This window comes from Pinus tabuliformis, chromosome 7 (genome assembly GCF_031772625.1).
Source record: "Pinus tabuliformis cultivar Carrire ecotype Pingquan chromosome 7, CPIR1, whole genome shotgun sequence".
NCBI classification, from domain to species: domain Eukaryota; kingdom Viridiplantae; phylum Streptophyta; class Pinopsida; order Pinales; family Pinaceae; genus Pinus; species Pinus tabuliformis.
In genome coordinates, this window is record NC_142293.1 from 859,127,876 (window position 1) to 859,147,628 (window position 19,753).

Consider the following 19,753-nt stretch of genomic DNA (forward strand, 5'->3'; position numbering starts at 1 on the left):
AAGTTTAAGACCGCATTTTACGTGACCTTCTATATATGCCAAGCGGGTGTCGAGGTTGACCAAGCAGGAGTGTTGCTGGCATTCAACTTGTTGGATTTCATTGAGGAATGCAATAATTTCATTGTGGTCCTGTGCTTTTCTTTGAGCACCTGACTAGGAGCAACTTCATTTTCCAAGGAGGGTGATGGAATTGACGTATTAGTTGCATCTTCCCATGGTATAACTAGGGTCCAAAACCCAACTAGTTATTTTTGTTTGCATTTCAGAGTCAAAATACACCTAGAAATTGTAAGTGGTTAAGGTTCTTAACTAACAGATTCCCTCTTGGATTTCTAGTGGAGCCGATGAATGAAGATAGTTGCGGATGTCTAGTCTTGCATTTGTGATTGGGGCATACACTGAGGGCCACAACCTCCAAAACCCCAGCAAGAGTGCATGCACTAATGGGGCATAACACTTGAAAGAGAAAAAGGCATATTGAATGAGAATCCCAAGTGGAGGGTCAAACCAATGAGACAAATCAAATGAAACCAGGACAAGAACTGAAATAATCTTCACGCCTTATTTCTAAGTTGGTTAGTGGATGGGATGAGCTAACAGTGGCAAAGAAGGTGTGTGCATAGGGTAGCTCTGGGCATGGTAAATCAACCAAAACACCTAGGACACTTCAATAAGTTTCAACACCATCGAGATGCCCTGCAGACTAGAAACCAAATTTGTAACAACCCTGGTGAAAATTCCATGTAATAAAAGTTAATAAAGGAAAAATAATAACCATAGTTATGGGGCACCTATTCCAAGCTAAATGTTCATCAAGACATCCTAGTGTGGGTGTTTATTTGATTTATTATGGCTAAAGAATTTGGCAAAGGCTTTAGAACGGAAAATGAGATTTTTGGCAATTTATTTATGAAAATAATGGAAATTAGGAGAAAAGGAAGGTGAAAGGTCACAGGTTGCATGTGAGGAGGAAAATGATGGAAAATGAAGGAAAATAAAGGCCACATTAATAAAAAGGCTTATGAGGACTAGTTCATGGCTTTTGGTCAATTCAATTTTGGGGTTCTCTCTATATTATCTCTCTCACTCTTGGAGACTTGAGTTTTCTTAGAGCACTTAAGCATTGGATCAAGAAAGACAAAGAAGGCAAATAGGAAGCAAAGATCAAGCAAGGAAGAGCAGGATCAAGCAACTACAGTGGGTTCACTTGTAGGTATCGATTTGCATGTGTGATTTCCTGGCTAGATGTGGCATGCATGGTTATGCGTGTGTGTTCTTGGTGCTCTTGTTGTCATGGGCATGGATTTTTCCTGGTGTGACAATGCTCTTCAACCTTGCCTTTCCATTTCCAGAGAGCCATGCTGTGATGGGGTTCTCATGTTTTGGTTGAGTTGGATTTCTGGATGGATTCAAAACCTAGTGAGGTGGATTTTTGAATGAAAGAACACATGACCTAATGATCCCATAACCAGATTGTGGATTGCGATAAAGCCACTGGTCTAGTGACCCATGAACCTGATTGTGGGTTGCAGTAAAGCCATGTATTATGTGCCTCGGTGGAACTAGGAATCCTCAACTGGTGAATGGAGGGATATATGGTAAAGCCTAGAGGTGGTTTCCCTTGATCAAGCCTAGGAATCCTTGTCGGTGAATGGCGGGATATATGGTAAACCCTGGAGGGTGGTGTCTCGATTATGACCTAGTGACCCATGGATCGAGTAGTGGGCTACGGTAAAGCCTAAAGACTAGGAGATAGGAAAATTCCTCACGGTGTAGGTGGAGAATTCCGGTGGCATCCATTCTTGTTTATGGTCTAGTGATCTGGTGAGGATTGTGGTAAATCTTGATTCTATTGATGAGGGTGAGGTGGTTTAGCCTCGGGAAGCCCTAGTTGGTTCTTTTGGTTTGATTCCCACATTCATGCTTGGAATATGGCATGGGGGTGATTGGCTGAAGAGAGATTTGGCTCAACCAATCTATGGTCGGGTGGAACGTGGTAGTCCCATACCGAGTTGGATTTTGCATTCATTAATAAGAGTTCCTTTCCTTGGTATTTTCTGTGTAAAAGTACTGGATTATATGTGGCATTTATGGCTGTTGTATCCTCATTATTTCTGTTGTTTATATGCTGGTTATGAATATGTTTTATGACAATGAAAATGTATGGTTCTCATCATGTTTTGATTTGTAAATGATTGAGAAATGAATCTATGACCTAATAGATGATAATGCAGCTAATGTGATAAGGCATCAATGCTTCTTAGCGATTCTCATATAAGTATAAGACCCCTATGCTCATATATGTTGTTGAAACCTATAAAATGCATCTTTGAGACATGTTCAAAAAAATGTATATCATGGCGAGTAGGGGTCCATTCAAGTATTTGTTCAAGAATTTGTATTGACATCATTGTCACTACGTTTCTTTTCATTTATGTAAATTCAATGAAGTTCTGGGCAGTGACTGGGTCCTAGCCTTGGAATTTTGCCTTAAATCTCGCAGTAGTTGGCATAGCACTAGTAGAAAAAGGCTACAGTCGCACTCAGGCAGGCTCATGGTAGTGACTGGGACCCTCAATTGCTTGGATGGATTCACAAGGGAGAGACTGGGGCTCTAGGTCCTTGAACTATTGAGTTACCTAAGGGGTTGGTCACTTGGAAAGGTGGGGTAGGTCTTGGAGATTCTGTAGGATGTGTGGATAGTTAGAATGGGTGTTTTTTTGGTTCCACTTCCTTAAGGTGACCTACGAGGTTGAATCAGATCATAGTATCCTCTCGTTACATGTTTACCCTAGTTGGTTGGTTACTTGGGTAGATGTGAGAGGAGGGTGTTACAGAGTGGTGCTAGAGCATGGTTCACCCCTTGGACTGGACGGGTAATGTGTTGGTCATGCATTCATGTCGATTTCATATGTGTTCTCATGTTTGTGGTCTATGTACTGGCTATGTATGTGTGTGGGTCATACATATGCTGTTATGCATACAATGATATGGTTATAGTTGCCATGCATGAGGTCATGATGTGTGGTGGTGATGCAAGAGCATCTAACTCCCCCAATCAAAGGAGGAATCCAAAGTGGAGCAAAGAGGAGATGTAGCAGGGGAAATTATGTTTAAACAAAGCTAGATTGATGGAACTAATAAAGTCTCGAGAAGACTTTAGTTAATGTAATCTGCCATGTATTCATATGTATAGTGAACTGTAGAGAGAATCTAGCGATTAGTTGAGAGTTTCGAGGAAAAGATGTGATCGGATCCTTTCAGTGATTCGATCCAATGTTCCTTATATATATATATATATATATGAGCCTGTGTGTTTAATAGAGGATATAGAGTGATATAAAGAGCATAGAATATAAATTGTGTAATATAGAGTGACAAAAATGTAACCGAAGGGAGAACTCGTTCCTAAGGCTGAAATGCCTTAGGTTGTATTGGAAGTCTGTATATAAATAATAGATATGTGTTATGTGGTTTTCCACATGTCTGTGTATTATGTCCCTTTTCAATTCTGTTATGTATATATGCGCCGAGGGCTTAAATCCTGTTTGTAAGTGTGTTGATCGACCATCAATCATGGTAGGATCAATGGTGATCCAATGAAATATTTTTATATGTGGAGTCATGGTGTGAACGCAGGTGTGGCAGAGGAACTAGTTTTAAAGCGAGGATTCCATGAAAATGGCGAGATCAAGCCAAGGAAGAACAATGAAGAGATGAAGTATCGGCAAACCAGGGCCGTTGGATCTTATAGATCAATGGCCAAGGCTTTATCGCATCGGCGGAACCCTTTTGGGTGTTATCGAACCCTGACCATTGAGAAGAGAAATTGCGATAATGCGATGGATCATGGACCGTCGAATCGAGAGTCCAAATCGACGGTCCAGATCTAATCGCTAATCACATATGAGAGCAGTCAAGGGACGGTGTGATAGCGCCGATGTGGTGGAACGTTGATACGCCGATAGCGATAAGTCGGCGATCGGAGGCTTCACTGATTGGAGGTCGGGCGATCAGAGCAGTGGAAAGGGTCAGAGAAAAGATCGGACCTGATGGATATATAGATCTGAGTGAATTGTTTTTGAAGTCCGAACAAAGGGTTCATAGTGGATTTTTCATGGTTTCCCATGTATCTCCGTAATATGTGTTGCCTGGGGTTTTAAGGCTTGAACGAATAATTTAAAGCTTCCGAGAGTGAATGGCCCCGATAAAGTGTAAGTCCACGGTTTAAAGGCTTAAAGCCTCAATGAAGCTTCCGATAGGCTTTGTGGGCCATAACCCACAGGCCTCAGGATCGATTATTGATATGAAGGGGGAAATTGGTTATACCCCTATTTTCCTTTTCATCAAGTGATATCAGAGGCAGGGAAAGGTTTTCCTGCAAGGAGGAGGAAGAGTGCAAATAGAAGGAGCAGGAGGTATAATTGTTGAAGTTGGAGAGTTTATGGTCGTACTGTCGTGCAGAGAATGGCAACGAAAGGTGAGAAGACTTGCAGCAACCTAGAGTAAGGTGTGCTCAATTGGTTCTAGAGAAGAGAACTAGAAGGATGCCAAAAGACCGAGTGAGGAGGGATTGGTGAGGTATCGTGTAGCAAAGGAAGACTATTACACAGAGGTTGGTTGCAGCTCACAGAAGATCATAAAGGAAGTTCCATTGAAGAAGTGAAGTGGGTAGAATTTCCAAGGATAAGGAGAAGCATATGACCAGGAGGTCGTAAACTTTTGTGCCTCGAGAGTCTGATGCGGGAGGATCTAACCCCCCCTTAATCAAAAGAGGAATCCAAAGCAAAGCAAAGAGGCGACGTAGCAGGGAAAATTCTGTTTAAACAGAGCTAGATTGATGGAACTAATAAATTCTCAAGAAGACTTTAGTTAATGTAATCAACCATGTATTCATATGTATAGTGAGTTGTAGAGAGAATCTAGCGATTAGTTGAGAGTTTCGAGGAAAAGATGTGATGGATCCTTTCAATGATCCGATCCAATGTTCCTTATATATATATATATATATATATATATATATATGAGCCTGCGTGTTCAATAGAGGATATACAATGATATAGAGAGCATAGAATAGAAATTGTGTAACAAAGAGTGACCAAAATGTAACTGAAGGGAGAACTCGTTCCTAAGGTTGAAATGCCTTAGGCTGTAGTTGAAGTTTGTATATGTATAATAGAAATGTCTTCTGTGGTTTTCCGTGTGTCTGTGTATTATGTCCCTTCTCAATTCTGTTATGTATATATGCGTTGAGGGCTTAAATCCTGTTTGTAAGTGTGTTGATTGACCATCGATCACGGTAGGATCAATGGCGATCCAATGAAATATTGTTATATGTGGAGTCATGGTGTGAACACAGGTGTGGCAGAGGAACTGGTTTTAAAGCGCAGATTCCATCAAAACGGCGAGATCAAGCCAAGGAAGAATAACGAAGAGATGAAGTATCAACAAACCAGGGCCATTGGATCTTATAGATCAATGGCCAGGATTTTATCGCATCGGCAGAATCCTTTTGGGTGTTATCGGACCCTGACCATCGAGAAGAGCAATTGCGATAATGCGATGGATCATGGATCATCGGATCGAGAGTCTAGATCTAATCGCTACTCGCATATTGGAGCAGTCAAGGGGCAGTGTGATAGCACCAATGTGGTGGAACGTCGATACGTTGATAATGATAAGTCGGTGATCGGAGGCTTCGCTGATCGGAGGTCGGGAGATCGAAGCAGCAGAAAGGGTCAGAGCGAAGAGTGGACCCGACAGATATATAGATCTGGGTGAATTGTTTTTGAAGTCCGAACAAAGGGTTCAGAGTGAGTTTTTCATGGTTTCCTAATGTATTTCCGTATTATGTGTTGCCCGAGGTTTTAAGGATTTAACGAATAATTTAAAGCTTCCGATAGTGTAATGGCCCCGATAAAGTGTAAGTCCATGGTTTAAAGGCTTAAAGCCTCAATGAAGCTTCCGATAGGCTTTGTGGGCCATAACCCACAGGCCTTAGGATCGATTATTGATATGAAAGGGGAAATTGGTTATACCCCTATTTTCCTTTTCATCAAGTGGTATCAGAGGCAAGGAAAGGTTTTCCTGTGAGGAGGAGGAAGAGTGAAAATAGAAGGAGCATGAGGTACAGTTGTTGAAGCTGGAGAGTTTATGGTCTTACTTTCATGCAGAGAATGGCAGTGGAAGGTGAGAAGAATTGCAGCAGCCTAGAGCAAGGTGTGCTCAATTGGTTCCAGAGAAGAGAACCAGAAGGATGCCAAAAGACCAAGTGAGGAGGGCTTGGTGAGGTATCATGTAGCAAAGGAAGACTGTTACTATAGAGGTTGGTTGCAGCTCACAAAAGATCATAAAGGCAGTTCCACTGAAGAAGTGAAGTGGGTAGAATTGCCAAGGATAAGGAGAAGCATATGACTAGGAGGTCATAAATTTTTGTGCCTTGGGAGTCTGATGCAGGAGAATCTAACCCCCCCAATCAAAAGAGGAATACAAAGCGGAGCAAAGAGGAGACGTAGCAGGGGAAATTCTGTTTCAACAGAGCTAGATTGATGGAACTAATAAAGTCTCGAGAAGACTTTAGTTAATGTAATCTGCCATGTATTCATATGTATAGTGAGTTGTAGAGAGAATCTAGCGATTAGTTGAGAGTTTCGAGGAAAAGATGTAATCAGATCCTTTCAGTGATCCGATCCAATGTTCCTTATATATATATATATATATATATATATCTGAGCCTGCGTGTTCAATAGAGGATATAGAGTGATATAGAGAGTGTAGGATAAAAATTGTGTAACAGAGAGTGACCAAAATGTAACCAAAGGGAGAACTCGTTCCTAAGGCTGAAATGCCTTAGGCTGTAATGGAAGTCTTTATATATATAATGGATATGTGTTCTGTGGTTTTCCACGTGTCTGTGTATTATGTCCCTTTTCAATTCTGTTATGTATATATGCGCTAAGGGCTTAAATCCTGTTTGTAAGTGTGTTGATCGACCATTGATCAAGGTAGGATCGATGGCAATCCAATGAAATATTGTTATATGTGGAGTCGTGGTGTGAACGTAGGTGTGGCAGAGGAACTAGTTTTAAAGTGCAGATTTCTTCAAAACGACGAGATCAAGCCAAGGAAGAATAACGAAGAGATGAAGTATCGGCAAACCAAGGCTATTGGATCTTATAGATCAACAACTAGGATTTTATCGCATCGGCAGAACCCTTTTGGGTGTTATCAGACGCTAACCATTGAGAAGAGAAATTGCGATAATGCGATAGATCATGGACCGTCGGATTGAGAGTCCAGATCGACGGTCCAGATCTAATCGCTAATCGCATATCAGAGCAGTCAAGGGGTAGTGTGATAGCGCCGATGTGGTGGAACACCGATACGCCTATAGCGATAAGTTGGCGATTAGAGGCTTCGCTGATCGGAGGTCGGGCGATCAGAGCAACGGAAAGGGTTGGAGAGAAGAGCGGACCCGATAGATATATAGATCCAGGTGAATTGTTTTTGAAGTCCAAACAAAGGGTTCAGAGCGGGTTTTTCATGGTTTCCTGTGTATTTCCGTAATATGTGTTGCCCGGGGTTTTAAGGCTTGAACGAATAATTTAAAGCTTCTAATAGTGTAATGGCCTCGATAAAGTGTAAGTCCACGGTTTAAAGGCTTAAAGCCTCAATGAAGCTTCTGATAGGCTTTGTGGGCCATAACCTACAGGCCTCAGGATCGATTATTGATATGAAAGGGGAAATTGGTTATACCCCTATTTTCCTTTTCATCAGGTGGGTATGGTCATGCATTGATGACTGGATAATGGTTGAGATGATGATTAAATGTTGATATGATTATGTTTATATATGTATTGTGCTAATTTGGTCGTTCTTGCAGATGAGATATCCTCCCTGAGTTATACTAAGGTACATTGGTTTGTTTATGATTTGATTTAGTTGACATAGTATGACTTGCAAGAAGAGATCAAGATGACTAGCAAGATGGTAGACTACAAAGATTCTCCCTATGAATCAAATGAGCAGCGTGGTGTTGGGCACTCTTCTAACTTAACAGATACATTGAGGAGTTTGAAGGAAGAAATAAGGAGTTGTAAAGTAGATAAAGACAAAATCATGTAGGCACAAGAGAAAAAATAGAATTCAATGTAGTAATTCTTCAAAGTTTGTCAGAATTGCAGAGACAGGGAACACTCTGGATCACACATGGATAGGAGAATGTGACTAATGGGGCATATGGCAGTAGGTCTCATGGTGGTCACAAGTCATATAAAGATGACATGATCAGAGATGGTAGATTCTTGGATACTCTGGATAGGAGAGGTGATGGACACATGTACTATTCTAGTTCTGGTTCTGATAGGTATCATGATTGTCATCATTATCACCCTTATAGGAGGAGTGATAGGGGATACTTGTTGGATGAGTTTAAGAAAGTGAAGCCACCTAATTTTGATGAAGAGTTTAAGAAGCCTGAGGATGCATAGGCTTGGTTACTTGGCATGAATAAGTTCTTTGAACTGCATGAGTATATAGAGAATATGAAGGCCAAAATAGTTATCTTTAGCCTCAAAGGGAAAGCAGATATATGGTGGGAAAATGTAAAATGGGTCAGAGACATTAGGACAGAGGAGTTGACTTGGCATGAATTCAATAGACTCCTCATAAAGATGTGCTTGTTGGAAAGGTACTACGACAACAAAGCCAAGGAATTCTATCAGCTAAAAATGGGATCAATGACAGATGAGGAGTATACGACCAAATTGTTGGAGAGTTTGAGGTATGCATCGTACCTTAAACATGAGAAGGCTAAATTTTAGAGATTTGTTAGTAGATTTCCTTTAACATTTAGAGATCAGATTGAGTATGATGAGCCCCAGTCACTTGAGGAAGTTATTGGGAAACTAAATCATTGCTATGAATAGTTAAAGCGTAAGACAAAATCCCAGCAAGGATGGAAAGGGAAAGATAAAAGTAAAGGTAAATGGCAGTCGAAAAGAATAAGGCCTCAGAATGCAGAAGAGAAAGAGAATGTTGCACCCCATAAGAAGTTCAATGCAGTTAGAAAGGGACATGGGACACAACAACAGAATAGAGGTGATGTTACAAGACAGTTGGAGTGTTGGACATGTGTTAAGGAGAATCTTAAGAGGGATTGTCTGTAGAATCAGGGTTTTAGGCCTCAAATCTATAGTGCACAAGAGGCGCAAACTATTGGGAATGTTGGGAAGAGCATTCCTCGTATCTATGCAGTGTTGGATAATAGGCTGGAAGATCATCAAGCATCTATCATTGAGATGGATGGTAATATTTTTGATCAAGTTGTTTCTATTTTGATTGACCTTGGATCTAATTATAGTTATGTTAACCCTGACTTGGTGGATAAGTGACGTTGGAATAAAGAAGTGCATGCAGAATCTTGGTTAGTGCAGTTGGCTATGGGTACCAAGAAGAGACACCATCATTGGGTAAGATCTTATGCATTTGAGTTGAATGGTATTCCTAATTCATCATATTTGAACGTATTACCGTTGGGGTCATATAGTATGATTTTGGGTATGGACTAGCTGTATCTTCATAGGACCAAAGTGGACAGTTATGACAAAGCCATTGATTTCTTGGATGACAATGGGGAGCATATAATCTTGTAGGGTAAGAATAAAGCAAGATTAGTTAGGATGGTGAAAAATATGCAAGTAAAACACAGTTGCAGAAAAGGGTGTATGTTATTTGCAGTATATATTTCTAGTGATAAAGGTAAGGAGGATGAGGATGTGGAGATATTGAGAAGCTACCTGATATTGCAGCAGTTTCAGGATGTGTTTCCGGCATATATTTCAGAGATTCTGACTCACAGGGAAGTAAAATTTTCTATTGAGTTAGTACCAGGGGCAACACCAACATCAAAGGCACCATACTAGATGAGCACTCTAGAGTTAGTAGAGCTAAAGTTGCAGTTGAAGGAAATGATTGACAAGGGATACATTAGGCCAAGTGTATCACTGTGGGGTGCACCGATCTTGTTTGTGAAGAAGAAATATGGTACTCTTAGGTTATGCATTGATTATAGGTAGTTGAACAAGGTGACCATCAAGAACAAGTACCCGTTGTCGAGGATTGATGACTTATTTGATCAATTAAAGGGAGAAACAATGTTCTCAAAGATTGATTTGAGATCTGGATATCATTAGGTACGCATAAAGGAAGAGGACATTTACAAGACAACTTTCCAGACCAGGTATGGGCATTATGAGTTTGTTGTAGTTCCATTTGGTTTGAATAATTCTCCAACTACCTTTATGTGCTTGATGAATAGTGTGTTGTGTCCTTATCTGGACAAGTTTGTTATTGTATTCATTGATGACATTTTGATATATTCTAAGAATGAGGAAGAGCATGCCAAGCATTTAGCAGTAGTGTTGAGACTGTTGAGAGAGCATCAGTTGTATGCTAAGCTCAGTAAATGTAGTTTCTTTTAGACAAAGGTACATTACTTGGGGCATGTGGTCTCCAAGGAAGGCATAATAGTAGATCCAGAGAAGATAAGAGCTATCATGGAGTGGGAAGCTCCTAGAAATGTGGATGAGGTGAGATCATTCATGGGGCTAGCAAGCTATTATAGGAGGTTCATCAGGAACTTCTCTCAGATTGCATATCCTATTACATCATTACAGAGGAAAGATAATAAATTTGAATGGACAAAGGAATATGCAACAAGGTTTGAGTAGTTAAAGCACTTGTTGAAAAACAATTTATATATATATATATATATATATATATATGTATGTATGAAAAGAATAAATTCAATGTAAGCTTTATGAAATATCATTGTAATGAAAGAGATTTTTATTTATTTTTTAACAAGAATGGTTAATGTATTTATTGCCAAAAGTGGAGCAAGCTCCTATTACAATCGACAATAGCTTTTAAAAACTGAGCAATGAGAATGAGCTGATGGTAGTCCCTTCTCCTAAGCTTAAATTCAAAAGTTCTGTGAGTTCTTTGGCTATTCTTGTTTTTTGTCTTACATTTTATCTCTGGAAGAGAAAATTCTATGACCTTTTCCTTATGTTTTTCTTTTTGTTGTTCCTTAAGTTTGTCGTTCCTTCTGCTATTGTTCGTTCTGCTTACTGTTCCTTTGGCCTGCTGTTCCTTCAAACTGCTGTTCCTTGGGCCCACTGTTCCTTCGGCTTGTTGTTCCTTCAGCCTGTTGTTCCTTCGGGTGTTGTTCCTTCAGATGTTGTTCCTTCAGTCTGTTGTTCGTTCGGCCTGGTGTTCCTTCAGATGTTGTTCCTTCTGTTGTTGTTCCTTTAGCCTGCTGTTTCTGTGGATGTTGTCCATTCTGCTGTTGTTCCTTCTGATGCTGTTCCTTCTGCTGTTGTTCCTTCTGATTGTTGTTCTTTCTGCTACTGTTACTTAATCTGTTTACTGTTCCTTTTGCTTCGGCTGTTCCTTTGGCCTACTGTTCCTTTGGATGTTGTTCCTTCTTCTATTGTTCCTTATGCTTGTTGTTCCATCCGGTGCTATTCCTTATGCTGTTTTTCATTCTGGTTGTTTTTCCTTCTGCGGCTATTCCTTCTACCATCTGCTGCTGTACATTCTAGTACTGTTTCTTCTGCTTGATAGTCCTTGTGCTTGTTGTTCCATCTGCTTGCTTCTTGGCGATCCTGAATGTGACTTTCAAGGTACCAAATACCATTCTCCCTCTGAGAAGTAGATCTACCTTCTGAAGATTGTCTAAGGCAAAGGATGAATCGAGCAGGGTCCTCCATTAAGGCTAAGATTACCTTGAGACAACAGGCAACCTTTATTTGCCAGCGAGTCCGCTTGTTTGTTTAAATCCTGCAGAATATGGTATGAGTCGACAGTGTCGAAGTCTTTCAAAGTGTTTCGAATTCTCTGCAAGGTTTTGTTTAAAGCTGGGTTACTGAAATAATCTTCAGAGTTTAAGAGCTTTATCAGGAGCTCTGAGTCTCCGAATATTTGGATTGTTTTGTAATCTAACTCCTTCGCAATCTGGCAAGCTTTTAGGAGGCTGTAACTCTCTGCTTGGTTGTTTGAACTTATGCCTAGGTCCTAACTGAAACTGGTTTTTTTCGATCTGTCTGGGGAAAGAATCAATCCCCCTGTGCCTGTAGTGCCTGGATTCCCCTTGGACGCTCCATCAAAGAAGATAGTGGCTTTTGGGGTCCCCTGCCACCACTTAATAAAGTCACCTGCAGTGAGATATAATTTTTTTTAATTATGATAGAAAAATGGAATATAAAAATATTTATATCAACTCAATTATTTTATCTAAAAATCCTTTCTTGATTTATTAAATTTTGTTTAGAGTTAAGTATGATTTTATTTTATTAGATTATGAATATTAAAAAAATTAAATGACTAGTAAGTATATATATATAGATATATATAATTAAATTATACAAATGAAAAAAAATAACTTTAAAAATATATTAAATATAACATTTATGAAATATCAATGTGTTGATAGAAATTTATTTTTTTTAATTGTGATTAAAGGATTGAATATAAAAATACTTATATCAACTCAAATATTTTATCTATTTTTTTCTTTATTTATTAAATTTTGTTTGGTGTTAAATAGGAATTTATTTTATTGGATTAATAATATTAAAAAATTGAATGTTAGTATAATTTGAATATCAAATACTTTTAAAAAATATTTAATTTTAATTTAAGTTAATATTTATTTTATTTAAAAGTATTATGAAAATTAAAAAATAATTCGTATAGTTTGAATATCAAAAGTTTTCAAGAAATCTTCAATCCACTATTAAGGTGATATCTAATAGGTTTTTTAAATTTTATTTAACTTTTATTTAGTGTTATATATGATTTTTGTTTTATGGGATAGAATGATGAATGTTGAAAATTTAAATTATTCATATAGTTTGAATATCAAATGCTTTCCAGAAATCTTCATTCGAAAATGTGATAGTTATTTTATTTAGTAGAATTATTAATGTTGAAAAATTAGATTATTAGCATATTTTGAATATTAAATTTTTTAATTTTATTTTAAGGTGATATTTAATACTTTATGTTGTTTTGGTTAACTTGACCCACCAAAGATTTGAATCTTTAATCTCTTGATTTACATAATATTTCATAATATGTTAATCTTCAATTGAGTTGCACCACATGAACAATATCTAATACTTTATTAAGATAGATAAATATTAATTTAAAAACAATAAGACAGAATTTCCATCCTTATAAATTAATCAGAAAATAATAATGAAACCCATTAAAATAAATAATTCATTAAATGTAAAACTGCTATAGAAAAATCAATAAAAATCCAACAACATTAACAAGAAAAATAAATTATTCTATTAAAATTAGTAAACAAATAAACCATCAAAAGTTAAAGCTTCCAATAATAAGACATAAAATATAAATATTATTAATTCTAATTATAAAATTATTGTATTAACTTAGGAATCATCAAAAAGTGAAGCTTCCAATAATAAGACATAAAATATAAATATTATTAATTTTAATTATAAAAATTATTGTATTAACTTAGGAATCAATGACTAAACTATGATGAAAAACTAAGGTTTTATTACCTTCAATAGAAGTTGGACTTTAGAATTTCATTATTTCCCAATCAACAAACGTTATTGTAGCTTTTTAAAAGATAAAATGAAATAACTCAACATTGTAACTATCATCTTGTATTCTCAAACAATACCATTTAAGGAAAAAAATTCATTAGCAGACATTATAATCTAGAACAAATGTATGAATAAGCTTATTCATAGAAAATTTTAAAGAAAGTATTTAGAAGAAATAGAAAAAGTTATGAATATAAATATATCAACTAAATATAATAATATTAATAATTAAGTTAAATACATATTAATTAATGTTAATAGATATTTATAATGATTTTATATTTTATGAATTATTAATATATGCATATATATAGTTATGTAGTTTACTGTAATTCATGATTAATTATATACTAGTATAACTATATAAATTAAATGGTTGGTATATGTTGATATGCATTGATTTAATAAGCATAAAAAAATTACTTTAGCATATATATATATATGAGGTTGCTAAAATTATAAAATCATAAAAACTAATTATATTATTATTATTATTTTGTTGGCTAAAGTTTCTATTGCCTCAAAATTGCTTCCATACAAAAATTAGAATTTATTTATTGTCTTAATCATTATTGTGGTCTACCACAAGGGAAACCCAACCAACGATGGTGGGAGAAATTATCTATCATCCAAAACCATCAAAAAAATATAACAAGACTACGTCTAAGTCACTAATATATATTATACAAAGTTACAATAAATGTTTGTTGGTTATAGTTGGCTATACATTTTATAAAAGAAACTAATTTACTGAATTAAAAACATAAACCTAAAGGTTGGGCTAACACCAATTATCAGAGGATGTTATTGGGGTCATGTTCTTGATGTGTGTGCCTGTTGGTGCTATAGGTTTGAGATGAAATTTTAAGTGGCCTTCTATATATGCCAAGCGAGCATCGAGGTTGACCAAGCATGATTGTTGGTGGTATTCGACTTGTTGGATTTCATTGAGGCATGCAATAATTTCATTGTGGTCCTTGTGATTTTCCTTGAGCACCCTGACTAGGAGCGTCTTCATTTTCTAAGGAGGGTGATGGAATTGACGTATTGGTTGCATCTTCCCCTGGTATAACTAGGGTCCAAAACCCAACTGCTTATTTGTGTTTGAATTTCAGAGTCAAAATAGGCCTAGAAATTGTTAGTGGTTAAGGTTCTTAACTAACATATTCCCTCTTAGATTTATGGTGGAGTCGATGAATGAAGATAGTTGCAGTTGTCTAGGCTTGCATTTGTGATTGGGGTGTACCCTGAGGTCCACGACCTTGAAACCCCCATCGAGAGAGCATCATCTAATGGGGCATAACACTTGAAAGAGAAAAGGGCATAATGAACGAGAATCACAAGTGAAGGGATAGATCAATTAGACAAATCAAATGAAACCGAGACAAGGACTGAAATAATCTTCACTCTCTATAGTAAGTTAGCAGATGGGATGAACTAATAGTGGAAAAGAAGGTGTCTGCATAGGGTAGCTCTAGGTTAGGTAAATCAACCAAAAAATCCAGGACACTTCAATAAGTTTCGACACCATTAAGATGCCTTGCAGACTAGAAACGAAATTTGTAATAACCCTGGTGAAAATTCCATGTAATAAAAGTTAATAAAGGAAAAATAATAACTACAATTATGGGACACTTATTCCAAGATAATGTTGGGCAAGACATCCTAGTGTGGGTGTTCATTTGGTTTATTATGGCTAAGGAACTTGGCAAAGGCAATGGGAAAGGCTTTGGAAAGGCAAAATGACATTTTTGGCAATTTATTTATGAAAATAATGGAAATTAGGAGAAAAGGAAGGTGAAAAGTCATAGGTTTAATGTGAGGAGGAAAATAACGAAAAATGATGGAAAATGAAGGAAAATAGAGGCCACATTAATAAAAAGGCTTATGAGGATCAGTTCGTGGCTTTCAATCAGTTTAGTTTTGGAGTTATGTCTCAATTCTCTCTCTCACTCTTGGACACTTAGAGTTTTCTTGGAGCACTTCAGCATTGGATCAAGAAAGCCAAAGAAGGCAAAGAGGAAGCAAAGATCAAACAAGGAAGAGAAGGATCAAGCAACTACAACGGGTTCACTTGCATGTATCGATTTGCATGTGTGATTTGCTTCTTAGATGTGGCATGCATGGTTATGCAAGTGTGTTCTTGGTTCTCTTATTGTCATGGGCATGGGTTTTTCCAGGAGTGACAGTGTTCTTCAACCTTGCCTTTCCATTTCCATATAGTCATGGTGGGATGTGGTTCTCATGTTTTGCTTGAGCTTGATTTCCAGATGGATTCGAAACTGAGTGAGGTGGATCTTTGAATGAAAAGAACATTTCCTAATGATCCCTGAATCAAACTGTGGATTGCGGTAAAACCACTGGCCTAGTGACCCCTGAACTAGACTGTGAATTGTGGTAAATACATGTATTGTGTGCCTCGGTGGGTCTAGGAATCATTGATCAGTGGATGATGAGATATATGGTAAAGCCCAGAGGTGGTTTCCCTTGATCAACCTGGGAATCCTTGTCAGGGAATGGTGGCATTTATGGTAAAGCCTGAAGGTTGGTGTCTTCATTATGGCCTAGTGACCCCTGGATCAGACTGTGGGTTGCAGTAAAGCCTAGAGACTAGGAGACACGAAAATTCCTCACATTGTAGGTGGAAAAATATGGTGGCATCCATGCTTGTTTATGGTCTAGTGATCTGGTGGGGATTGCGATAAAGGCTGATCTATTGATGAGGATGAGGTGGTTTAGCCTCAGGAAGCCCTAGTTGGTTCTTTTGTTTCGAGACCCACATTCATGCTTGGAATATGAAGCGAGGGTGATTGGTTGAAGAGATATTTGACTCAGCCAATCTATGGTCGGGTGGAACGTGGTAGTCCCATACCGGGTTGGCTTTTGCATTCATTAATAAGAGTTCATTTCCTTGGTATTTTCTGTGTAAAAGTACTAGAATATATGTGGCATTTATGGCTTTTGTATCCTCATTATTTCTGTTGTTTATATGCTAGTTATGAATACGTTTTAATACAATGAAAATGTATGGTTCTCATCATGTTTTGATTTGTAAATGATTGAGCAATGCAACTATGACCTAATAGATGATAATGCATCTAATGTGATAAGGTGCCAATTCTTCCTAATGATTTGTAGATAAGTATAAGACCCCTATGCTCAAATATGTTGTTTAAACCTATAGAATGCATATTTGTGACATGTTTGACGAAATGCCTATTATGGCGAGTAGGGGTCCAGGCAAGTCTTTGTTCAAGAATTTGTTTGGAATCATATTCTCTATGTTTCTTTTCTCAAAGCCAACCAACGTATACATCTGCGAATATAAATTTAGATTTCTGCAGCTATGCCAGACTTTAGTTATACCCAGATCATATCATTTATAGAATAATAAATGTGTCAGTATTCAGATCTAGAATATACATGAGCAAAAACACATTATGATAGTTCATTTTATGCCTTAAGATCTTGATCCATCATTAGATTTGATCCCTCATCATTAGCTAAGGTTCATCCTTGGTTCATATTCAGCAATGCACCATAGCCCAATAACCTGCATACTAGATCTCACACTTCATCAGATATTCGATACTTGCACACCTTGGCCTAATGATCTTCTCCTCCTTTTATAGTTTTAGGCCTTTCTCAATTCCATGGACCAAAACCACTTAGGACCAATACCTTGGACCAAATACCTAGGGTCAATACCTCAGACCAGATACCTTGGACCAATACCATGGATCAAAATACCATGGACTAAATACTTCGGACCAAAAACTTAGTTTTCCAAGGTATACGTGCTTTTCTTTCCGTGAAAGTGCGTGTGTACGTATACATGAATTGGATACAGTGAACCTGCTGTATATGCAGTTTGGTCAATGGTGAATCTGCGTATACCTCTCTTTCTTCATTCTATGAAGACTGATCTGTAATCCTTTGTTATTTTCCTGCTATACTTTGATCTTTCATCTGAGTGAGTTGCCATCAAGGACAATACTTGAATCATAATGCCAACAATCTCCCCCTTTGGACTTGATGGCAACACCAAGTCACTCTCCCCCTTTGACATCAAGGACAAAGGGTCATGCTCCCCCTAAGTACATGTTGAATTCTCTGATATGTTGAAGTGTGTTGATTGAGCTCCCATGATCGAATCCATGCTCCCCTTGAGCACAAGCAAGGTCTACAAAAAGATGAATAACATGACTCTATACATACATCACCAATGACCTTCCTATCACCAATGAATCATACATACATTCATCGCCCAACCAAGTGGGGATATACCAAATTTGACTCATCCACCCAACCAAGTGGGGATATACCAATTGTTTGTACATGACAAAAACAAGAAACATTACATCATCCATCCCATGCATAGTGGGGTTACAAATTAGGTCTTTTCATGACCTTTACATGAAATGATATACATGATATGTAACAGAGACCAAATATCTTAAACAAGGCCATGATCGTCATCAGTGACTATCATATGATCTACACCATCAACAACATCTATCAACAACATCCAGACCAACAACCTGTATATGTCCATCATTAGTTCCCAAAATATCATCAACCTGTGACAAAGTATGTCGACATATATCAACTCATCCTCTTGATCTCATCAAGATCAAATTTCTTCGTTCCCTTATCATAACATTCCATGAGTCAACTAAGCATATGTCATATCTCCAAGTGGTAACACAAAATCATATCATATGTATGTGAAAACACCATAGACATCTTTATCAAGAACTGCATGATCTTTCCACAAGAACCTTCATTAGGACATCACAAGGGAACATCCCACATCATCAACCATGATAATCAACATATGTGAGTATCAACTTATCATCATAAAGTAAGAACTCATTAGGTACCAAGGACTTATAGTCATAAATCCAACAATACTTAATTAGAAGCATACCATGTTCTCCCCCTGAACCTGTTCCACCTGTTCACTTTCAGATATGATCATTTCATATGTCTGTATGAGATATCAAAGCATCATCATCAATAAGATATACATCAAGTTATCAACAACTTTATGAGGACCAATATATTTCCACATGTTATTAGCAAATTGTAACCATCATCAAACAGAGCAGCTAATTGACAGAACCATAACAGACCCCTTTTTTTTTCTAAGTCTGGCCCACTACTTTTCTTCAAACCAACATATACACGATTGTGCCCACAGAAACCCGCATATGTACACGACTATGCTTCATGAAACTCGTGTATAACCACCTTTCTAAAAAAAATAGGATTTAACAGCAGGATGATGCAAAATGTCTCTCTAGGCAGTGGTTTAGAGAATATATCAGCAACCTATTCTTTGGAGGGAACATACTCCAATTTGACCTTTTGTTCAAGTACTTGTTCACGTAGAAAATATATTTGATGGGTATGTGCTTGGTCTTGGGGTGCATGGCTGGATTCTTTGAAATACTGATGGCACTCGTATTATCACATAGAATGGAGATGGGTGGAGTACATGTGATCTGAATGTCTTGCAAGGTTTGCATCATCCAAATTAGTTGTGTACAGCAAGATGCAATAGCCACGTATTCTGCTTCAGCTGTAGATAATGCAATTGAAATTTGTTTCTTGCTGAACCAAGACACTAACCTAGAACCCATATAGAATGCACCTCCACTAGAGCTTTTTCTGTCATCAATACTTCTTGCCCAATCTGCATCTATATATGCATGAAGTGTAACACCTGTATCTCTAGGATACCATAAACCAAAGTTTTGTGTTCTTTGAAGATATTTGAAAATCCTTTTGACTGCATGAAGGTGTGATTCCTTTGAATTTGCTTGGAATCTTCCAACTATTCCCACTGCATGCATGATGTCAGGTCGGGTACCTGTTAGATAAAGCAAATTGCCAATCATGGATCTATAAGTTGGTTGATGTATTGTTGTTGATTCATCATTTGAGCTAAGATTGCATCCTGTTACGATTGGGGTACATACTGGTTTAGAATCTTCCATGCCATTCTTTTTCAGGATTTGTTTGAGATATTTGGTTTGTGAGAGAAAAATACATCTTTATTTTGTTGAACTTGTAAACCAAGAAAGTAGGTAAGCTCACCAAGC